The sequence below is a fragment of the Cydia splendana genome, chromosome 2 (assembly GCF_910591565.1).
Source record: "Cydia splendana chromosome 2, ilCydSple1.2, whole genome shotgun sequence".
Classification (NCBI taxonomy): domain Eukaryota; kingdom Metazoa; phylum Arthropoda; class Insecta; order Lepidoptera; family Tortricidae; genus Cydia; species Cydia splendana.
The window spans coordinates 19,488,127-19,514,177 of NC_085961.1; the positions used below are offsets into that span (position 1 = coordinate 19,488,127).

Below are 26,051 nucleotides of genomic sequence, written 5' to 3' on the forward strand. Positions count from 1 at the left end.
GAGAGCAAAAGTTGCTCACATTAAATTACAAACTTACCAACAATCGTTACTTGATTTTTAAGCGTCATAGTTTTTATGCCAGATGGTTAACACAAGTGCGTAAGCTTTTTATTGGAATTAGACATTTTAGAAATTTTAGAACTAACAGAATAAGTTCATAAACTTACTTTGTGTGTTCCATAATATTTACTTATCGGTTCAGCTCGGTGCATGTTTGTCCGTCTGTTATATTTTTTCGTTATGTTAGGACTGTTTCCTTTTGTTTACGGTTTATGTTCTTTACATTATTATCTTTTTCTATTTTAATAATGAATCACCACTAAAGTTAAACAGTACACCGCAAGGGGCACCATCCCCTTGTCCAACCTTAATTGAGCCGTCGTTACACGTCACGGGGCGCGTGCATTACGCACTTTACTTAATTACCTAATGGCTTACAGAGGTCTCATTCCAATTACTTACCGAGCATAGACAGCTCGAATACTTAGGTAAACCACTATACGAGAGCTCTCCGTTTACGAAACACAGTTACGGATTTTGAGTTCACGTTACAATAGTTGCCCGATAACGAGATTCGGCTACACTCGCGACAGCAAAGAGAATGCACAGCCGGAATACAAGTTTGAGATGACGGCTTGATTAAGGATGCCCTAAGAATATTGACGGAATGGGCGGCGTTGTGGTGGTTTCTTAGCTGTGGGTAAGCATTTGCTAGTTAATGTTTCCATTGAAAGTTTGATAAATGAAACGTTGAATGAGAGACGATTATTCAATGTTCGTGTATGTATGTATTCTACGTCACCCGCAGTCATAAACAGTAATTACCGTTAGAAATCAGACTTCCTTGCCTGAGGAAGTAGTTAACTTCTGTATACATCACGAGGAAATAGTAAAAGGGGCTTTATGTCGTATGATTTCTCCTTTGCTTTCATCTTGTGAAGAAATTTCATATCATTATTACACACATTACACCGGTCAACTCATGCCCCACTTCATCCAGCCTACTGTGGTTCTATGGGTTACGTATCTATCATCAGTTATGCATTCATTCCTCTTTAATGACGAAGGAATACAAATTAAGATTTCCTGAAAATGATTATGTATATTTATATCGCGTTCTAATTATTTGTTATCTTCTTTCAGGTAAGATTGCATGGAGGAAAAGTTCGAGCACACTCTTTTATGTAGGTATTATATAGTTATAAATATCCAAACTAAATAACATGTTAAGGTAAAAACCTAAATATATAAGGCATTATTGGCTTTTCGCGTAAATCGTTGCAAACTAAGATTTATGCTGAACAACATCTAGATCCATGTTTTCATTGGACGATACATTCATGTCAGCACCAATACTGTATTAATCCTGCTGGCAACTGCCAATGCTGAGCTCGCAAATTGCCCCTTACAATGATTAAGTACAGCCAGGCGAGTAACATGCTTGTAACTTGCGCGAGTGCCTGTTTAAGCCACTCGACCAACAAACATGCAAATAACTGTGCTCGACTACAAACCTGGGTTAAGTTGTCAAGGAATAGTGGCATACATTTGTTAGCTATTTATTACAGTACTACAAGACGTACCTTGTGTTTTAATCTGTAAATGTAATTATTTTTTGATATACAGCCCAGCCGTTTGAATATGACATGATCGCTTAAAAGTCTTTGCTTACGTTGGCATTGTTGATCAGGTCGCCACTTTCCCGAAGAAAAGTTAAGAGAAGTGATGACGATGACTGAGATACGCGTCAACTCGTTACGTGCTGTTTGTTGTATCTTATGCTGATGATTAATTTTTATTACTTTTATGTAAAATCTATCTTGACGTGTAAAAAGTGCCGCTGTGGCCTATTTCCGACATGAATGTTTGAGTTCGAGTTGCTTCCAAAACTCGAGAGTCCATAAAGCTATTAATTTAATCATTTAAAATATGAGAAAAAAACTAAAAACACTTCCCGCTTCTATGCGTCAACATATTATAACAACTTTCATGGAAATAGTGTATGAAATTGCCTGAACCGTAGATGCGGTCAAATATTTGTGCGTCAATTCAATTAGCGGCATGTGCACTCCGCCAATTGTTTGCTTGCCCGTGCGCACATAGCTCCTAAACTACTCGGAAGACGATACTTTAAATATATGTATATACATACTCCTTTATACTATAGGTACTTATTCTCGCAAAAATAAACAAGACTCTGAAAGCTTAGGTACTTCTTAACTTAATACCTTGTTATAATAGACTAAAAGTATCAACTTTCCTCTGAAAAGAATTGTGCCTACTATTAAGCCAAAAATAACTTAACTTTTATATGTCTATAATGAATTTTCTAAATAAACTTTCGGTAGGTATAGGTATTGTCGAATATTTAAACTCCAAAGCTTCCAAATTCCCACAGTAAGAGTCTGGCACAGACCTAAGGCTCTGACTCTCTGATCCCCGCCGTTCAGGATACATTAAAAATTCAGCAAAAATCCCTTTGTGAAACCCGACCCTGGCCTGCGATTTAAAAGGGCTATTAATTAAATCCTATCGAAAAGTAAACATGTTGGCTTATTTTCGTTTCTGCAGATACCTTCACCTCAAAAATATAAAGTGGGCATCGGCATAGAGAAATAAAATAAGTAAGTTTACGGTGCTCACTTCATACAGTATGGCTTTAAAGTACTATTCATAAAAGCTATAAATCGAAATAAATGTCATATACGAAGAAAAAAATTACCAAGGCTTCCAGTGTGAATTAAGTAGTAGTGTCTACTTGAAATAACACAAATTAAAATGTATTCATAGAAATTAATTTAATTAGGTAATTTGTTCTTAGAGTATTCAATATTCATAACGTCGCTGTGCCTACAAAAGTCGCCATGTGTTTTTAACCTACTTTACAGGAGACACAAAAAACTGTTTATTTCGATAATTATTGAACATATACAAATCAATATTTTTATGACAATAGTATTTGCACTTTTACATATATTACGGAATTATCTGAAATGATAGTTTAGTTTCAATAGCGTGAAAAAAATTTTTTTTCAAAAATATGTTACATAGCGATTTTTGTTTGAGTCGTAAAAACCTGTAAGTGTCTTAACCCGTACATGGCTAGATTTAATTATTAAGGACCTTATACAATTTGTGTGCTTTATCGTCACATGGTTATTTAATAAAATGATGTGGGTGTTCAATAAAACAGAAAAAAAAATATTTAAGACGATATAATGGAAATTTTATCATGAATGAATAGTTTACGTATTTTTTTTTTATTATAACTAGATATTACTACATATTAATATTTCCTTGCTTGTAAATTGAAATTTTGTTGTCTTCTAATATTTCTTTAAACTTCTTTCTCCCAACAGCATACGAATAAAGGATTCAAACGACTCTTCTACATATATTCTGGTACTATTTATTATCTGGTCCTCGTTATTTATAATTTTCATTTGTAAAGACATGAATAATATAATAATGTATTGGTCTGATGTTTACTACTTTTTTTTCATTTATTATCTATAAATTTACAATATTAAAAACGACACGATATTGCCTAACTGAGTTTTAGCCGAGTTGAAAATAAACAATTGTCTTTAAGATAGCGACCTTGCCTGTGAAGCCGATGGACCTGGGTTCGAATCCCAGTAAGGGCATTTATTTGTGTGTGATGACACAGATATTTTGTTCCTGAGTCATGGCTTGGTCATGGTTGTTTTCTATGTATTTAAGTATTTATATATTATATATATCGTTGTCTGAGTACCCACAACACAAGCCTTCTTGAGCTTACTGTTGGACTTAGTCAATCTGTGTAAGAATATCCTATAATAGAATATAAAAAAAATGTCTTTAAGTAATACATAAACGCACTACATGTTCATGTTATAAAGTACATTGCGCTAACTTTATAATTTTTTTTTATTAGATATAAATCACAATTACATAATATTTTGATCCAAAAGCATCGTTAAATCAGAATGGTTTGTCTCGATACTCCATTCCGCAGTACTTAAATCATGAAATATACAATAGGCAATACATATTTCTATCTTTTATGTAATTTTCCATTCACTTATTACCTTTAAAACTGCCAACAACTTGTAACGAAAACTCACAAAACTCAATTATTTGTACATACACGTAATTTATTTTGCTTGATGACTTTTTAGTGCCAAATCAATCATGATACACTTTAAAATGAACATGTTAACGTGTTTAGTATACAACTTGAGGGTAAGTAAAAGTACTTACCTATAACGTAATTACGGTAGACTGGATACTGGATTGTTATAAGAAAATTCCGCCATGTGTCGTAAAACGCACGGCCTGGAAACATAGCCTCGACTCCAACCAGTACAAAAATTATCGCTATGTGCGAGAAACTACATATCGGGCGCAAGCGCATCTAATCATTTTTCAATAAACTTGTAGAAAATATCGCTATGTGTCAAGAATGACATAGCGAGCGCACGTCTGTAATTGCTGTTCAAATAAGCTAATGTAGTTATGTGATTTATTCCAGTTAGCGATTATAGGAAGAGCATTCATTGTATGGGCATCACATACCTACATTTGTTAAATCCTTAAATATTGGAATAAGCTCAACGCTGTTTTTGGAGCATATGCGTATGGAAATAAGGTTCAAAATGGCATCAAAACCCAAAAATCGACAAAAATCACATAGCGACTTTTGTAGGCACAGCGACGATATATATTGTATTGGTATTGTGAGCTAATAAGTATTAAACTTGCTTAAAATGTAATACTTACTACACTTAAATGTTATAAATAAGTTTTCGCAAAGCTCGCTTAAAACTTATTATTAGGTATACAGGGTGATTCAGGAGACGTGAGCAGGACTAATACTGCGCATTTCGTAAATTATAAGCAACACTTTCGTATCAGTATTAGTGAGGTTAACGTTAATTTTCTAGTCGTGTTGAAAAAAAAAGTTATTAATTTATTTACGACATGCGTGGTCACCCTAAAATTAGAATACTAAACTACCGATATTCTGTGTCAAATTGAATGTCACCACTGTCACCGCGGTCTGGTTACTTTTGAAAACTCGTATCTCACTCAAGTTTGACAGTTTATTTTCATCGTAATCAAAAATTAAAGAGGTTTTATGCTTATTAATTAGGTCTTGTAGGGTGACCATGATTGTAGAGGATTAAATTTGCCCTCACCAAAAAGTAAAAAAATTGGAAAAAGTCTGGCTGTTTCACCTAAATACGACGGTGATCGATCAATTATCAGTTACTGAGTGTGCAGGATTAGTCCTGCTCACGTCTCATGAATCACCCTGTATATGTATGGAGTGAGCACTGTAAGCTTAGTAATTTCTCGGCAACGGGATTTTTTTTTAAACTCGATATAATTCTTATTTGCTTTTATTTTTTACAAACATTATAAGTATTCTTTGTTGGACCATATACATGTGCAAATATAACTATCTAAACTTCAACAATCAGTTTCTAATAGCTCGGTGAAGTCGAGGCAACGGTACCGAACATTGACGAATAATAACTTGGTGTTAAATGTGTATGCCTAGTTAAAATGTAAAAATGAAGGGAAGTATCTATATTAGTTCAGTGTTATATTTTAGTACCGACAACACAAGCCTAATTGAACTTAAAAGGTCAATTTGTGTAAGATTGTCCCAAAATATTGATTATAATTTATTTATTTTTTACTACTTATTTGATTGGTTATAAAGCAAAAGACATTTTGTTCCAAGAATGCAAAGAATGGGTTGAATGTACACATTATCATTTTTGGTTGGCAGTCATAATTATGTCAATGATCCTACCGACTCAACAATAATAATATTAATTTGCTAGAAAACTTGATACCTCACACCCTCGCCAACCTGACCGCCATTAGCCAAGATACCCGATCGTACAAATTACTGATTATGCCCACTAGTCTTTGTTATTGGACGGGGCAGAGACGTATCACGTTACTGAGTAATTGCTATATTGGCAGAAACTGAAACCCGGGAAGAATCGGTTAGAAAGGAAAGAAAAGTATCGTAGCAAAATAAGAAATTTCTAAGTCTTAAGACAATGTTTCCAATTAAACATTTTTTTAGTAAAGTAATATTATACAGAATGACTTTGAGAACATCATTCAAAATGTCAGGACGGATTTCATGATAATAAATCGAAATGTGGAATTAATTATGTTTATATAAAAAATGATATCTACGATAAGTATATAATAATTATTATTTAAATTATAAACTGAAGTGTCACTGCGTCACTGTCAAAAGTAAATAAATGCTCTGCGTATTATTTTCTGATTACAGAAAAATAACAATTAGTCGCTAAAATATTGTTATGAGTAATTAAAGTGAAAGTTATTTGTAAAAAACATATACTTAGGTACTTGAAAATCACAACTATATTAACCAATAAAACTGTGCATTCGAAGTGTCATTAAACTTGTTAACTGGCTGGTTAACCGATACTGACATTTATGGCTAACCGTTAAAAAACTACTCCAATTTTTATAACCTCTTTCTCACGCATTTTATTTTTCTAAATTATTTCAAGCTGAGCGTTAATGACACCACAAGATATGGTTTATTGAGTAGGTGTTAGTAATGGGGAAAGCCGTTTAATATAAAACAGTCTAGTTTGTCACATCATAGAGCCATAGAGGCGAAAATGGATTCATTCACACGTTTCCCTGCTTACAAATCGAAATTTAAGATCGTTATTCGTATTGAGATACATTATTAAATCCCAAAACTTTACAGAACAATAAAGAATACTGCACTGCATCGTCCAGAAGTCAACCTATTAGCCATTTCATGCTTGGCTTTATACTATGGCGTGGTTTTCACATTTCCGTATTAAGGCTTCAAAAATGTATCATCTTTCGTGTTTTCATGTAGTTTCACATGTTAGCAAAACTTCACGCTAATCAGTGCAAGAATCACGTTTGGCTAATTCAAGGTGGATGTAACTTTTTTCAAGGTGCTGGATAAGGCAGCGGCAATTACGCGCTGGCACGATAACTGCAAGTTATGCTACCGCTGTCAGACTATCACCTTTGTGGTGACCGATGCACGCGACAAACTTTAAGCGGAAAAAAGTGCGTACCGTGAACCTTTTGAACTGTAACACAAATAATTTGTTGCATTGAAGCCATCGAACATTATGATTTGAATTTTGGCTATTTTAGTAGGTAATCAAATATTTTAGTTTCGTTTCATTAAAGAATATCCGCAAATCACATTGAAGGTAGGTAGTAAGTAGATATTTAATGAAATACTGCTACATAACGGTGCATGCAAGTCAATATATGTATAATATATATAAACCCTTCATTTAAAATTTATATATATATATATATATATATATAAATTTTAAATGAAGGGTTTATATATATTTAAAATTTATATATATATATATAAATTTAAATGAAGGGTTTAGTTTGGGTATAGTTATTCTTGGCAATGAGCAGGCGAAAGGGGCAAAACAAACGCACGAAAAAGAATTAATTACATACAAAATCAATTACGGTTGTATAGGGAATATTCAAAACCGTAATATTACGATCTATGTCTGAGGACGTACAGTGAAATATTTATTGTTTTAACATTACGTTCACATCGTCACGTTCCAGTTCACATACACCTATTTGGTATTCTGAAACGAACAAAAAACATTCAGATACCCAATGCAAGATAACAAAAATTCCGCTTTGGACTGACGCTTTGCACCACGCGACATGTTTCCGGTCGGTTCAGGCTTTGATCAGGATAGCGCGCCGGATGCAGCCGCAAACGATTCCTGCCCTGCCCTAGATAGCCGGCCGGTAGCTTTGAGCTTTTAGTAAATCTCTCGATACCCGCAGGAGTCTGCTAGTTTTCTGAAGCATAAAAACTGAGCTAAAAACAATTTAATTTTGTAATATAAATATTTTAATTACCTAAACACAATGTCATAACAATGTTAGAGCAAAGTCGATAAAAAAGGTCGTAGCAGCCTTAAAAATAAGCTAGCTGTTTAGTTTAAAATAAATACACTTTTTTACTTAAGGGGCCCACTGATTACCAGTCCGCCGGATGATATCGGCCTGTCTTTGACAGCTCCGAACAACTGACAGGCTGATATCGTCTGGCGAACTGGTAATCTGTGGGCCCCTTTACGCTGCGGACTCAATAAAAACATGAGCACCTCAATTGCTTACGCTTACACATACTCGTAAGTGTTCGAACATGTTTTGATAAAAAACAACATAATTACAAGAGTAATCTCTGGTTGTAATTTAAGGGCAGGAAATAATCTTTTACGCCTTGGTCACGCAGACTTGAGCTTCGACAATTCCGACATTTTTGTGTTGTTATCATTATACAAAGTGTACCTACACCATTATCTATTTTGGTAGGACATCGTAATTTTCATTTAATGCATTATTATTATCTTAAACGACTTGGGACCTTCAATTATTTTATGACAAGTTGGTTTATCAAAGTCTAGGAATTTAAATAAATGTAAAAAAATATTATCCTATTCTAACTCACTCGTGAATACTTGACCGCTTACTATAAAAACTTTATACTTTAAAAAACAAACTCTTTGATAAGTTAAATCAACTTTTTACGGCTTTGTCCCCGATTCCATTATCTTTTGGCCCTTTAGCAGATTAATTCATAATTAATGCGATTTCATTAAGCTGTTTCGGTGAGGTTTTTATTAAATTACAGTCCATCAAGAATAATTGGATATTTACTGCTTCTTTAATAAACGTCTGCCGCCCTCCGAAGTTGATGTGTTGTGTTGTCATTAAAACCCGAAACAGGTATTTCGTTTCGATCTTTTTTTATAAATTAGTACTTGCGACACATATATGTAATGTATAGTCTGTATCTTTAGGTATTTAAACTAGTAGTTCGCCCCGACCTGAGAACTCGCAGTTCACCAAAAACGATTGTATAGTGTAAATTCATAGAAATCTACTTAAATTTCGACACGATTGAATAAATACTGTGAAAATTCAAGATTTCTGATTGCTATTTTCTCGCGTACCCACCACAATTGACGAGTCCACCTACCCTACCTACCAATGTATCTACACTATGGCCACTCATACTTTCTTGCAAAGGAGTTGACCAGAATAGCAAGACCCCTCACAAATAGCTTTTGGGCCTTCTAGGCTCTTCTAGCTCCATAACCCCGTGATCGAGCTTGCTCATAATTTAATGACTAAAATAGAATGCCCTCAACTACACGTTTACCCAATTTCATTTAAATTAGAACAAATTTACTTAACTTATTGTGCATCAAACTATCCACTGATCCCCTAGCCAGCCGAATGTTTCAAGTCGAATGTAAGAACTTCGCTTCACTCGCTCGTTCGATAAAAGTAAACAAAATCTACCCTCAAATGGCTCCTTAAGCCAGTTGAGTGTAGATGAAAACATTACATGATCAAATAATGTAGATTAAAGTCAGGTCCTTCAGTGACTGATCCAGGCGGTTTTGTATTTGGTTGGTTATCCAATAAATGTTATAACTACCCGAAAATGTACAAATTGTTTGTTTACTTTTATTTAAATACCTAAAGATACAGAGTATATAAACATTTAAGTTATTGGAGGAAACTTATTTATTCAATGCATTATAACTACCTCCAACCTCCATATCTATTTAGGTATTTACGGTTGTCTTGAAGATGTTTATTTGTGGTACCTATACTTAATTATTTATTAGAATAATACGCTTATTCCCGCGTGGAAGAATATGTAAATTTATTACATATTTAATTGACTATATTTTTAAAACGGGTATTTGATGAGATATAAAATTTGACCAATATGAAATAAAAATCACCTACAACTCTTTGAAAAATGATTTGGCGTCAGTCGTTTCAGAGAAGATGGGTCGGAGGGCGATAAATCAGCGTTTGTGTGATATGAGCGTTTATGCGTTATGAGCCGTATGTCATGCAGTGACGGCAGAAAGGTTGAAACGTACTGGGAGAAAACTCACCTACCTACTTTGTATCTTATACCTACGGGTTTTTAGAAAAAGATTCTAACACGCCCTTACATATATGTCATCATTGTATTCATCTTTGGCCATAGCATCATGTCCAAAGTGATTGCGATGGGCTTGAGTAGACCCATGATATGACCCATCTCCAATAAAATGTAAATAATCATGATGATTTTTTTAGGTAATTTGATTATTAGTTATGTCTTTATTTTGTATGTATACATGTCACCGTAAAATTGCAAAAATCGTTAGATTATAATATAACTAGTGATATTATAAACTGTCGAAATATTGTGTACCGTAACTTAGTGATTACAATTTTACGGATTGTTTTTAGGTAGATTATAATCTATCGACGAGAAACCGTAAGATTGTGAACTGACACACGGCGAAACGCACCTCGCGCGCTGATTGGCGGTCTTACGGTAGGCCGTTCTATGTCCATAGAGTTAAGAATCAAACACAGGTGTCAGTGAAATAAATCAAATACGCTTCAAATATTGTGAGATCAAGTATGTATTTATTATTAAGTAGAGAATCAATAATTCTGAGATTATGTAAGAAAAAATACTAACAAAATAATAAAATCAGAAACAACTTTCTCGTGAAACAAAAAAAATATACAATATACCGTGTTTTTATTGAATTCCGTTAGCTTCGGGGTATGGTTAAGTACGTTTAAGAGAACTAAATGGCATAGTTAATTTTCAAAAAAAATATTTTTTTTTTGCTTTTGTGAAAAAAAAAATTAAGTTAAAAAAGTAATTAAATGTAGCATATAGCGTTGTTGTAACACGGCCATTAGATTTAACTCAACCAAACAATTGAAATCTGTGACATATTAATGTCATTTCGAACATCGATCGACCGAGATTGTACTTAAGTTTAGTAGCAAATGCATGAACTCATTCTAAACACTAATCAATATGTAAACCGGCCCTAAGGCAAGTGTACACGCTTGTAGAGGCCTTATAGGAAAAAAATAAATTATTGATTATCTCCGAAATGGAGTTAATTAGAATATCGGTGTCTTTGATTACGTTACTTGATTTAAGCTCAGGAATGCACCCCTGAAATTAACGGAAATCAAAAAAACACGGTGTAGAATTATAAACGTAACTTTTTTTCTCGTGAAATTCAACTAATTATAAAATAAAAAATCAGAACCGCAGCAATATTTCCCCTCTAACACATAGCAAAATAAAAAATAATAATAACAAAAAGTCGAAACAAAAATGCACCATAAAATAGTTCACTTATTGTTACACGTCAAAGAGCTGTGGCACTTAGAGTTACAAAGAACTTTGGCTTTCTTGCAACTACATTTATTGGAAATGCATTGTCCATTTTTAATTTTTTGGCAGTTGCATCTTTTAATGCCTTGTCCGCCAAATGACGAAGACAAGGACGCTATACTTCTCAACGGTAATGTGATCTGAAAAAAAAAGTTAATATGTATTAGATTTAAAGGGCAGGGTAGCCGAGCCGTTATATCTACTTATATATTATATTATATTATTTGGGTTCGAATCCCGGTAAGGGCATTTATTTGTGTGATGAGCACAGATATTTGTTCCTGAGTCATGGATGTTTTCTATGTATTTAAGTATTTGTATATTATATATATCGTTGTCTGAGTACCCACAACACAAGCCTTCTTGAGCTTACCGTGGGACTTAATCAATTTGTGTAAGAATGTCCCTATAATATTTATTTATTTATTATTTATTATGAAAGCGAAAGTGTGTCCGTCTGTCTGTCTATTACCTCTTCATGCTGAAACTATTTAGTTGAAATTTGGTATACTTATAGATACGTTGTCCCGGGGAAGGATATGGGATAGTATTTATCCCGAAAAGCATCCCTTAAGTGAGATAATTGATGCATCGCCTGATAATTGATGTAAGCATATGCTTAAATTAATTGACTGTCATTACATTTTATCTAGGCATTATATTTGTCTCTCAAATAAGGAAAATTGTGTGGGGAATCAACAAAAAGTAGTAAAAAAAACAGATACCTACTCAAATTACTAATTCCACGTAGACGAAGTCGCGGCCAAAACTAGTATTAAATACATTGCTAAAAAGGTGATATTTTATAGAAAATTTATACTGACCTCTGGAATCTTACTGAGTAGTTCAGCATTTGGAGAGAAAAGAACAGCATTTCGAGGCACCCAGTCTTTGATTATGCCAAACGCAGTGCCAACTTGATATAACTCGTTCTTCTTGTTTAAAACTCTTCCAATCAGATTTTTACGGTCCAACGGTCCCCTGTCAACTTTTGGAACCTCAACCAATACAGTCGAACCAATACTGATATCTTTAAATTTCTTAGACGATGTGGCTAGCATTTTATCTGCCGCTCTTTTTAAATGTATATGCGATTGTGTTCTTTCTTGCACAATACTTTGTTCATTTACATCTAAACATATATTTTCCTGCTCATTGTCTGGTTTATGATCTGCAACTACAGGAACACTCTCATGTAAAGCAGGAAGTAATTCAGGATTTTTTCCAATGCTAATTTGTTTTAAGATAATCACTTCATGCCCCCTTGTTACTGTTTCTTGTTGTTCAATCTTCTGAGTGTCTATTTCTGAAATATGTATTCTATTTACTTTTTCCTGTTTATTGTCTGGTTTATGAATAATAGCATCTGCAACTACAGGCACACTCTCATATAAAGCAGGAAGTATTTCAGGACTTTTTCCAATGCTAATTTCTTCTAAGATAATCACTTCATGTCCCATTGTAGCTGTTTCTTGTTGTTCAATCATCTGAGTGTCAATTTCTGAAATATGTATTCTATCTACTTTTTCCTGTTCATTGTCTGGTTTATGAATAATAACATCTGCAACTACAGGCACACTCTCATGTAAAGCTGGAAGTAGTTCAGGATTTTTTCCAATGCTAATTTGTTCTAAGATAGTCACTTCATGCCCCCTTGTTACTGTCTCTTGTTGTTCAATCTTCTGAGTGTCTATTTCTAAAATATGTATTCTATTTACTTTTTCCTGTTCTTCCTCCTCTTGATCTTTTTCTGAATTTTGTTCTTTGTTGTTGTTAATCTCTTCAAATAAAATTTCTATATCTTCTTCTGTTTCTAATTTTGATATTACATTTTTAGATAAGTAGGTGGACGAGAGCCCGAGTTTTGGATCCGCACCAAACAAGGCTTTATACGGAGTTCGAGCAATTGTTGAATGGTATGATGAATTTTTCTGGAATTGAACGAAATAGCACCCAATGGACCAATTAGTAGATTTGTTATCTATCATCCAAGCACGAATCATATTTTTTACGTCTTGATTTGAACGTTCTATACTGTCTTGACTTTGCGGATATCTAGGCCTTCCATTAACTATTTTACAAGCAGGCCACAAACTGACTATTTCTCTTAGTACAGATGCTGTGAACTCGCGTCCATTGTCACTTTGGAGGATATGGGGGCAGCCAACTTCCAAAAAAATCTTTAGAATCTCGATAGCCACTTCTTTAGCCTCTTTACTTTTTAATGGTCGCAAAAAACAAAATTTTGTTAAATGGTCCTGGTATTGTAACAACCATTTATACTCATTATCTGGAGATGTTTGAAAGTCCACAAGATCTATTTGTCCTCTTCTATTGAAGTCGTCAGAAATCAACGGCTTTACGACAATACCTTTTTTTGGGAAGCTTTTCTTTGATAGGCATGTTTTACATAAATTCAGGAATATTGAAATCGCGAATATAGGCACCACATATTTATTTTTCAAGGCGTGTACAATTTTGTCTCGGCGTCCGTGTCCAGTAGCAATATGTGCTTCGAGTATTTTTTGGTAATAATCTTCTGTTGGAATTATTTGTACTACAGGATCCGAGATATCCTTCCTTTTCACTATTAAAACTTTCTGGTTACCAATATTCATTACATCGTATTTTTTTGCATGATAGTAATGCTTGTTTGTTGGCCGGTGTCCTTGAGATTTCGCTGTATTATACTCGTCTAGCAATTTTACTACACTTTTTATTTTTTGTTTTGTCCATTCTAATTTTTTACTATTTTCATTATGCCCACTGTAATACTTTTGTAACTCTGTGGTAAATTCTTCCTCATCAACAATAACTGGTATTTCCGAGTTTTGTTGATGGACAGGCTCAATATCCGACATCGTAAATATTATCTCACAAGATATCAAATGAGATCACACAGGTTCACAGCCATATAAATATTAAAACACGAAAAATATAACTTAGGTTATGTTCGGTGAAAAACACTGGTTTATCATTTGAACTGCAGTTCTTTGGTAAGTCACAGATTAATTTTACTACAGAAACAATGTCCATGTAACTAATTCTAACGTTTTAAGTAATTTCCAACACGAAATCAATTTAAAGTAACCAATACACTGTTTGTTTACATTCGGCAACTGATGTATTTATTGACACTAAAATATGGCGGCGCGCCTCACGACGTTCAACCAATCAGCGCTCGAGGCGCGTTCCTTCGTACGCGAGTTCACAATATGACGGTTTCACTTCGATAGATTATAACCTACCGAAAAATAAAGCGTTAAATTGTAATCACTAAGTTACGGTACACAATAATTCGACAGTTTACAATATCGCTAGTTAGATTATAATCTAACGCTTTTTACAATTTAACGGTGACATACACAATGTTACGCAATATGGCTCCTGGTGTCCCCACTGTATAGTATACAAATGAAATAATTTTACGAGCGGCTCCGTCGGAGTGCGTAAAAACTTTATTGACATTAAACCCTGATCCACGACGCGACAGCATTCCAGCGCTTTCACAAACCCTCAACCCGCAGAAGTACATAGTGGCTACTATGGCTTACTGGTTTCGATGGAAGGCGCTTCACGAAATACTAAAGATTCATAAAATAAATCTAGTTGCATACTTAATTACTCAGCACTAAATTCTTAGGTGTTATCTGCTTTCGAGATTTAGCAGGAATGTTAACTCACGTTAAGAAGGACAATTATTGAGGACAAATGTAGATAATTATGCTCTAACTCTCTATTCATAATATGCTCTAACTTTCGTGTTTATTCTTCAAAAATGGTAAACTTCAATTTTCAAAAGCAAGTTCGCGATTCGCTTAAATGTTTTCTTTTTATTTGCAAGCTTGAACTTCATAAGATCTTTTTTCATCCGGACTGAGTTCCGAAACTAAGAATGTACGGAATCGACAGAATCTTTAAATGTTCAGATCAGCTTGTTGTAAGTCGGTTATCATATATGGCACGTCGAGATTTACTGTGTAGATATTCAATTATATTTCCAAGCATAATTTAGTATTAAATAATACCTGTGCCACAATTGGGATGAGTTAATACAGCTGGCGATTTGGGCTGCTCAGCGCTCCGGTCACGTCGGGGATTAATGCCTGAGGCAGGGGATGATTTGTGACGCCGCGATAACGGACTGCTATCGGAGATAATTGTATAATAACTATGGCATAGTAACGCAAGGTATGTGCTAAAGGGAGCAACGTAATTAAGTGTTGGGTCTAGAGAGAGTTTCCTTGTAAATAGCAATCAAGAAGGTGTACACGTACACTTTGATCACATTTGATTAAATCCGCGCAAAACTGTAACGAGTTTTAGTCATTAGTTAATTTCAAAGAAGTAAACGAGAAATTGATGACGCCTCTTTTACTTTGACAAATTTGACAATTCATTTATGCTCGGGGACGGGTATGATCTAAGATGGTAATTTAATAATTGCTATGGCGTTGTAATACAAGGTACATACGACCGGCATGATTGAGAACGGAGGGTTTTGCGAGAGATTTTCTTGTGTCAGTTTACTTGAACAAACATGATCATCATAAGCGCCAGTGTCAGCCTAACCTTCTTACCTGGCACACTACTGAGCTTGATTCTCTCCTCTTCAACAAAAATCACTGCACACTACGTTATAAACATTATCGTCCTAATAGTTACCTATAGAGATGGGTAGTGAGTAAATACTCACGGGTAAATATCGAGTAAATACTCAGTATACTCAGTGCTTACTAAATATACCCGTATTTACTCGTTTATACCCAAATTGGTGGGTATAAACTATTTAGAGTGCTGAAAAGGGCATACAAATTTGAAATATAGGTGTATTTTGTAAGCCGCTACTGGATTAAGTATTCAAAATTGTAAGAAATGTATTTTTAAGGGCACTCCATACATGTAACTAATTGTCACAAAATTTTTTTTTAAGTAACCACCAACGTGTTGCACATCTTTAAATGGGTCTTTAAAAATAACTGGAATGTTTCTAAGAACTTTTTTGGATAAATTGAATATTTGTGGAAAAAAACCGTTTCGTAAGGCCAAAATAATGTTTATCTCTCTATAACTTTCGAACCAAAGTTCAGAAAAAATATAAAAACATATCGGGAGATTAGCCGTAGAATAGAGCACAAAAAACAATATTTTGAACATGATCGGTTGAGCCATTTCTGAGTTTTCTTTAAAAAACCCTTAATAAAAGGTCGTAAGTGCCGCGTAAACACGCACTTTTCCGTGACATGCAGTTATCTAGAATATCGATAGAATTTAAGTACCATATTTAAAAAAATTAATACCTACTTATTTAAAACAAAATTTTTAACTATGCACTATCACAATTTGCCTCTCACTGATAATTACCTTTTTTTTTTAAATTAAGCGTCCTATATGCTTTTTATTTTATAGATATTGTAAATACACGTTAGCACTCTTCAATAAAAGACAATTTTGTTCTTAAATCTCACTTTGTGAATACCCATATAACCATTCCAGTCGCAGAATCACAAAGTGGTAACTAAATGTCAGATGTGTCGTAACAGAGTCCACACAATGTGTCTAGAATTGTTTCGAAACAAAGTGTCGTCGCCGTGTCTACACTTTTCCGTAACAAGGTGTCGACACATTTGTGTGCACTTTGCGTGCGGTTTGCGTCTAAATCTGACAGCAAATTTGTGACAGCAAATGTCAATATAAAAAACCTTATGAAAACCAAGGTTTGTCAAACTACTATTAGTGTCTCGTGTGCTCGTAATTCTAGTAAGTCATCATGGGCAATGCAAATGATAATAATCGACCGAAACCATATAAACACCCAACACCCGTCAACCTTTTACAGAAAAGTTTTTAAAGAAATGCAATAAGCTACTTAGGTCAGGCAACGAATGCTCCAAAAGTTGTAGAGGGAAATGCTCGGAACACAATTTTTGACTCCGTAACTCGGTTTGACAAGTTAGGAGGTGAACATATCAAAAGTCCCCGGCCGTAGCCCTTGAGCGGGGGGGAGAGAGGGGACTTTGAAGGTCCCATTTTCCCGTTTTTCGATTATATCTCGGAAACTATGCATCTCAGCGACATGGCCACTTATACAAAATGAAAGTTAATTTAATTTGTTACAAGTTTATTCTGTCAATTTTTTCGATATGTTGAATAGTTTTTGAGATATCCGCTCTTGAAAGTTTATTTAGGGCTCTCAATTTTATCTTGATATATCTATATCAGTGAAGGTGCTAGGCCGTGTTTGGTATCGTTTTCGTATAAATCTGGGGTGCTGAATCCATTTAAGATATCACATTGACACCATTCCACAAAATAAAAATAAATCTTTTTAGGGTTCCGTACCTCAAAAGGAAAAAACGGAACCCTTATAGGATCACTCGTGCGTCTGTATGTATGTCCGTCTGAATACACAAAATAGTTCTTTACCTATAGATGACAGGAAAACCTATTAGAAATGTGCAGTCAAGCGCGAGTCGGACTTAATGTACGGAACCCTTAATACGCGAGTCCGACTCGCACTTGGCCGGTTTTTTTGAAACTCTTCTTGACGCTTAACCGCTGAACCGATTTCGTTGAAATTTGGTATAGAAATAGTTTGCGTCCCGGAACAGGACATAGGATAGATCTTATAACCAAAATCATCTTTTGAAGGTGTGAAAAGTGGCGTGGAAATTTGTACGGGAAATCAATAACCGCTGAACCGATTTATATGAAATTTGGGATGGTCTACATCTTTGATTTAGTTAAAAATGATGAAAAAACATGACTTCAAACCTAAACTTAAACAGTATTAACTTCAAGAAGTCAATTCTGAATTCCCCCCTACACCTCATTTCACACCTTTAAAGGATGATTTTTGAGATAACTTATTATATCCTGTCTCGGGACTCAAAATATATGTGTACCAAATTTAAATTAAAACTGTTCAGCAGTTTAAGCGTGAAGAGGAGTTTAAAAGAAAGTATTTTAATAAGTTTATATGTTTTTACTTCGGAATGGTGTCAATGTGATACCTTAACTAAATTTGGTACTGCGAATTTATACGAAAACGATACCAAAACATGGCCTCGTAGCTTTACTGTTGTAGAAGTCAAAATAAAATTGAGAGCCCTAAATTCTTATTACTTGGCCAAACTTGTGTAGAAGGAAAAGGTAAAATAAAAGTCTTCGGCAGGAATATAAGACACAAATATATTTTTTTTTTGCGTTACTATTTCATTCTACAAATATAAACATACCTTGATTATACTATTCTAGTGAGATCCTCATAGATAAACAAAAACATTTACTTAAAAAATTACAAGGTCGAAATGTCACGGAACTTGTGAGAGTAAATATGTGAAAAATATAAACTTTTATGACAAAAAAAATCTGGACACAATTTAAGAATCACCCAATTGCGTCGAGGAATCATCTGTATTTTTGCTTGTTTCATTACCTCCTCGCTTCTTTTTTGTCCTTTGTATTCTGTAGCAATTTGTTAGATCTGAAAATAAAGATAACTTGCGTCGTCACGGATGTCGATTTATAGGTTTTAGGGAGTGCAGAATTCGAAAACGATGATCATTTTATAATCCAAGATGGCGGCTACGTATTTTGTCATAAAAGTGGAATCCAAAATAGTCATCATTTTCGAAATCTGCGCCCCCTAAAACCTATAAAACGACATCCATGACGACTTTTATGACATAGTGCATGGCCGCCATCTTGGAATCCAAAATAGTCATCATTTTCGAAATCTGCGCCCCCTAAAACCTATAAAACGATATCCATGACGACTTTTATGACATAGTGCATTGCCGCTATTTTTAAATTGAAAATGTTATCATTTTCGAAATCTGCGCCCCCCAAAACCTATAAAACTACAGACATAGTGCATTGCCGCTATTTTTAAATTGAAAATGTTATCATTTTCGAAATCTGCGCCCCCCAAAACCTATAAAACTACACCCATGACGACTTTTATGACACAGTGCATGGCCGCCATTTCGGATTCCAAAATGGTCATTATTTTCGAAATCGGCACTCCCTAAAACCTATATATCGACACCCATCTCGACTTTTATGACAAAGTGTTTTGCTACCATCTGCATGCAAGACATTTCTATTATTTTTACGTACAAAAATGGCCCCCTGTCAACTTTCAATCGAGATTTAATCGATAATTTATTCGATTAATATTCAGATTAATTCAGTTTCAATCTATGTTAGGTCGACTAAACTAATCGCGATTAAAATTTGAGAATTAACTTTTTTTATTCCATTAATTAGTCGAATAAACAGTTAATCGATTAATGCCCATCTCTGACCACGGCATTTTTACACTTTGAGAATATCTGAAAACAAATCAACACAAGGAGCCATTTTGCAAATCCAGTAACATACCAGTAACTTTGTTATTACTTTTGACAGCGCGTGTCATGTGTCAACACAGAGTCGACACAAAGTCGAAACATTGCAACTACTTTGTGACTGCAATATTTCTCAGCCTTAAACCATATTTATACATCATAATTAACAAGTTTCGTAGTATTTAAAGCGTTATTTCTGTTATTTAAGTATAGCATACGCATCGAAGTACTAAAAATGCTTCAAATAATATAGTTATGAACACAGGCACTGAGAAGTAAACAATCTCATTTCCGGCTAAACTAAAACAATGTGGTGGCGCGTTGATTATATTACACTTAGTTTATCAAATCACTCGAGCAGTTTAATTCCCCATAATAATTTAAGTCATATTGTAATATAAATGCAAACAATATATAATTACGTCTTGTAATCCGTTTTAGAGATGGCGTATTAATGTCACTTATTTTTATTTAAGTATTTTTCCATCTGACAGTTTCCATTTGACAGGAACAAAATGAACGAATGAACGAATGATTTTGGCATAAAGTAGTCGCAAACCCGAAACAATGTGTGCACACGGCGACCACACTTTATGTCACTTTGTGTCATGTGTCGACCCTTCCCCATTTCTGGTAACTGTGTCGACACGGCGACGACTCTGCGACTGGAATTATGACCGAAACAGACGGTGTCGACACAAGATGTGTCAACACCGCGTCGTAACGGCGACTGGAAATGGTTATATGGGTATTTTATAAGCAATCGTTTTTACCCACCTAAATGAGTAAATACGGGTATTTATCGGGTGCTTTGAGTAAATACCGAGTAAATACTCAGTATTTACTCACCCCTACCCATCTCTAGTTACCTACCTTAAATCCACGCAAAATCGTACTGGAGGAAAACTGATAAAAAAATATAAAGCCTATTTTAGACACTGATAGAAAGGTATTTCCAATGTAAGATACACGTAATAAACAAAACTTGAAATCGTACATATTTTTGTTATAGTTACCTACTATTTAATAGCCACTATAACTTTATAAACATAATTAAAATACTTATATTTTTATGAAATCCTTATTTGCTACAAATTAAATTAGGAAGTGGAGCGGTCGAGTGAAAATATGTCCTCCCCATTAATCTCCTAGTCTTAGTAATTAACCACTAGCTCACATTTTCTATTTACTATCTCACATGTTGAATGAGCTCATTGATCAAGATTACCTTGTGGCTACCGTTCCGTTTGCCTCAATGGACCTACAAGAGGATTAAATTCTGAATAATAAAACCAATTCTATTGCTTCACGCCAAGATTCAAATTAGCTTGTAGCTTCCAGTAGTTTAGATAGAACATCTTCTATTTGTTTGGTGGCCTTTATACTGTGGTATTAAGAGTGACTTTTGGTTGTAAATGGATGTGTGGCATTAATCCTTATATGTAGGGTTTTGTGAATGGGGTTTCTTATAAGGTACCGACAATGCTTTAGAAATTGGGCAGATGATATCTTGGAGTAAATGTAGGTCTCTGAACCCGAAACGTCACATAAAAATATTATGATCACTTAGGATAACAATACCGCAATTTATTTTTTCGAACTGGTAATACGAAAATATTTCTGGAGTATGTTATTTGCTAAATATAGTTATCTACCTAAATAATTTGAAATCAAACATTTGTTTTGTGACCCATAATAATATTTGTCCTGAAATATAATAATTGACAACCTCTTCCTTTTTTAGAGTCGGTTGATAAATGGACTTAACAATCTAAATAAAAAATATTTGGAAACCACCACCAGAGATAAATATTACTAATGGATACTAGGAGATTTTTAACTAACTACTACTTAACTGTTACAGTAGAAAGCATAAAATAGGTATGTATATGTTCAAACAGAGATGAGGGTTTTAACTTCGTAAAATGACTCTTGTCATAGAGGAACGAGAATTGTAAAACTTCTATGGGGTCCCCTAAAAAATAAGTTAACGTCGTCACGTTTTCCTATACAATAAAACATGGCAGAGATAACGTTGAAATATTCAAATCGGAGACGCGTTGACAAATTGGCGGTGATAAAAGTTTTTACAACTTTCCTCGCGTATAATTCGAATTCAGTCGGCGAACTATCGCGATAAATCGTGGGGTAGGGGCCTCTGCACACGGCAACTTTTGCGGCGGTGCAAGCCTACGTTCAGATCGTTGACGCATAGGCAACCTTAAACTGTTCTCCTGTACGATCTATTGGTTTAGGAAGAAAATAAAATAAAGCCCCTTAATTTGATGCTTCTTTGTTAATAGTTATTTCCATTGTAGGTATACTACTCGTAACTCTTTCTAAACTGCTTTGATAACCATCGGTTCCTCCATCGCAATCTTCTACACCAAAACAAACAACGCAAGTCTTGGGTGAATAAATCACACGATGGGTGGTGAACGTCTTGCATTATACTGTACTTACGATCCCTTGCGATGGCAAAGTAAAATTATGTAAACCGTAAGGTCGTCTTGACCGGTGTCAATAGGGTTGTAAAACTTAGGTACTTATGAAAATATAAAAATCACATGTCAGCGCTACGTTGCTTTATAACTTTCAAATATTATAAATGAATAATAGAATACCTACATAACGCCTAGCCTATTTAGGATAAAAAATTTGCCGAGTCAGTGTAATTTTATTGCCCTTAGCAATTACAACGGTGTTATTTCACAGTTGTTAGAAAATTACATGATGTGACTGAAATCTCTGAAAAGCAAGTATTAGCCTTTTTATTTATGAAGCTCTTTTCACCGTCGTTGAGTTAACTCGAGCATCTGTACTCAACGCTCATTGTTGAGGAATCCTTATTATAATAAGCCTTCATCCGCTTGGATGGTTTTTGAAATCATAAGCGAGCGCGTTGTAAAATTATATAATTAATGTAATATAATTATTACGAGTATGCAGTAAATATTAAACCCAATCCAAAAAAAAATGACTATCACATCACGTATTGATATTGAAATAAATGAATTTTGCCAAAATTATAAAACCTCCAACGCAATGAAACCGATGAACCGATTTTCATTAAATATATCTCAGGACCAGCACTATATAACTTACTTTCAAATAAAAATACCTCATCCAAATCGGTTTATCTGTTTATGAGGTACGGTGCCACAGACAGATAGACAGACAGACCAAACACAGCAGACAAACTGATAACACCCCTCTTTTTCGTCGGGGGTTAAAAATACGATGTTGCACTCGTAACAGGGTAAGTCGGGTCTAAAGTTCCTCGGATTAAAAATATCCACAACCATACCTAATTACGAGATAAAAAGTTCGTTTGGGATCAAAGTGGCCAAGTGGCTCTTAAGCCCATATTTAACCCTTTTATTCAAAGGCCACTTCGATCCCAAATGAACCTTTGCTTTTGGAGAAAGCCTACACTAGTGTACCTTTTTACCCACAAACTTTCAGCGCCGTCTCTGCCTAATATTCATACATACATAGTTATAAAAGATACAGCGTTAAACATGATTTTCAACTTCAAGTATCCCTGTTGAGTCGTCTGACAAATAGACTGCTATCAAATCCATTCCTCATTTTACGTTTAAATCTCGTAAGTCAGTCATAATTCCGTCTTTTGTCCGTTGATCAGCCTTCAGCAATTACGACTGATCAGACAAAAGAGGCTCTTACGTGCAGGCGGTAAGGCGCGGGACCCAACGGGTTGGCGTAAAGCGGAATATTGTGGAGAATATTGCGGCGTCGAGAGAAATTTCGCGCAATGTGTTAATTAAGCGCTGAGTATTGTTTATGTGTAATGTTGGTAATTTTGACTGTATTGTGCTGTTTTAATTGTAACTGCGATGTCGTATTTTACTGATATAAGCTAAAAAGCTTTTCATGAAGTAATGAAATTACATAAGTCAAATAGGTATATAATTTCTTTATTAAATATTTAATTCTATTATATACGTGATACCGGCAATATCGGCGGTGACTTAATTTTGTTGTCTTGCCTTTTTGTACATTACATTATTTTTCATTCACTACATAGCATTTAAAACTTTCACACATATTAAAAGTTATTTATGTTTTATTTAAGTTTTAATATAAACACAAGATATGTATAATTATGTAGTGGTTACGTTTGCCCATATTCAAGTCAAACTATTATCACTGTAGGTACTTTAAAAATTTTGTACAAATATTCTGATCACAAAAGTAAAACTACTTTCGGAAAGTGTTGTAAATCAGTAATATTTTTTATAAAATATTCCCAAATGTATATATTCCTAGTTTCAATGCATCATCCCGCTGTTGTAGTCGCGACTTTACCCATTATAACGAAGCCCGTTCGCGTTAAGGGGCCCACTGATTACCAGTCCGCCGGACGATATCAGCCTGTCAGTTGACCGCAAAAGGCCACGCACTAACAGTTCTCTGTCAGTTTTCGGCCTGACGACTTACACGAACCGATCGTGTGTGGCCGCCTGACGATTCCAGTCAGCGCCGACAGATATCCGCCGGACAGTCCGTGGCCTCGAGTCCAGTCAAACACACATCATGAGGTAGCCGGCCGGCGATCGCTACACGTTACAGCATTAGTAAATTCTACTTTATTCCTAGTAATTAAGAGTTCATAGTCCCTAAAATAAGCATACGACTTTTTGTCTTCGAACATCACGGATATATACGGGCTTCTGTCAAATTGAAATAGAATCAGTAAAAAAAAACAGATATGTACGTTAGTAAAATTCAACTTTAATTCTAGTAGTTTGAGTTCATAGGCATCATTTTAATTTTAAGGCATGAATACAACAATGCAAAGGTTGCATGTATCTAGTTTGTCAAGACTTTTCTTTATTTATCATGTTGTTACCTCGCAACTGTTGTTTACTGTTAGTCAAAAATAAATGTCATAAAGAGAATTATAACATAAACCTTATTTTTTTCTCTATTAATTTTAAATGTGACATGTTATTATTGTATTTGCATGGCTTATATATTTGAAAATACAGACTTGATTATTGATTGCTGGAAGAGTAAGTAACCGAGTAAAAAAGGAGCAAACATTCAAAGATTCAAATAGGGAAATTAGCCTCCCAATATAACAACACTGGTTAAAATTTTAATAGTTCTCAAGACAACGCCGGGAGGTATACCTTCGATGGCGTTCACGGCAGCTAGCAATGAAAAGACTAGCTGTTGTGCGATTTGATTCCGCTATAAAGACACGTGGTAGAAACACTAGCGCAAGTATGGAGGTACCTGCTTAGACAAGAGATAAGACTTATGCCTGAAATTCTTCAGCTACAAGTGGGATCCGAATTATGACATCATTAATTCATTCCGTTTTAAGTTAAGAGAATATCTGGAGCAAACTGTGTTCGGAGAAGAGCGTGGCGTGGCGATATTACCTACCCGAAATTCTCCTAATATGTGACAATTATTACAAAAAAAGGATATGGAGTCACAAGCTGCAAGCGGTGGATTCAACCTACTTTTACTTACACCGGCTCTTATTTAGGTACTATCTATGTATACCAAATTGAAAGAAATTAAAATACTTTACTGTTATATTTTTGTTATATTCATTCTACTCTTTTAAACCTTTTCTACATAATATTAGGTCTACTTGGGCTTTACCCGAGTGATTTTTTTGTTTGATACCTTGTAATAAATAATTTGGCCAAGCCCGAGATAGCTCGAGGCATTTAGTGTTCCGCTCGCATCGTTATATTTTACAGAGGTTGTTTGCCTGTTTTTAGGATTCCGTATTCAACTACCCTATAGAAACCCTTATAGTTTCGCAACCCTTGTAGTTTTTACTACATATTTAATATATCATTAATTCTTCTTCGGCGGGAACGGACTCTATTAGATGCATAGCCTGCATCAAAAGTACGTCGCGGGGACGGTAATTTGTGTTTTGGGAAAGTATCCTATGAAACTCAGTGACACATTCATCCTCGATGTAATCGTTCGCAAGTATATACGAAAAGCGAGCCATAGTATTCGACAACAACCTAGTGCGTCGGTGGCACCTGTGTGGCACATACAGTAAACAAACCACATTGACACATCACACGTCACGTCAATCACATGGCCTACCGCGAAACAAGAAAATCGAAATTTCGTTATCTAATCTCTCTATCACTCTTGCATATTCGAGCGATAAAGAGGCAGATAACTAAATTTCGATTTTCGCGTTTACCGGTAGGCCCTTGTTTACAAACCGCCTTGATGCATCAATGTCATATTTTATTGTCTGTGAAAACTTGTCAACAAACAGTTTAAGGCACAGTATGTATAAGTTAGTCTATGAATTTACTGAGTCAGTAGTGCTGCACTCTGGCGGCAGAACATTGCAGTAATATCCCCTTTTAACCAGGTTTCACTGCTGTAGT

General features: G+C 34.8%; 1 protein-coding gene across 1 annotated transcript in view; it reads left to right on the forward strand.

Annotated features, from left to right (window-relative positions):
* Window positions 1–26,051, forward strand: part of LOC134801184 (collagen alpha chain CG42342) — a 283,499-nt gene that overhangs the window by 92,555 nt on the left and 164,893 nt on the right. The gene's annotated exons all lie outside the window — the stretch shown is intronic.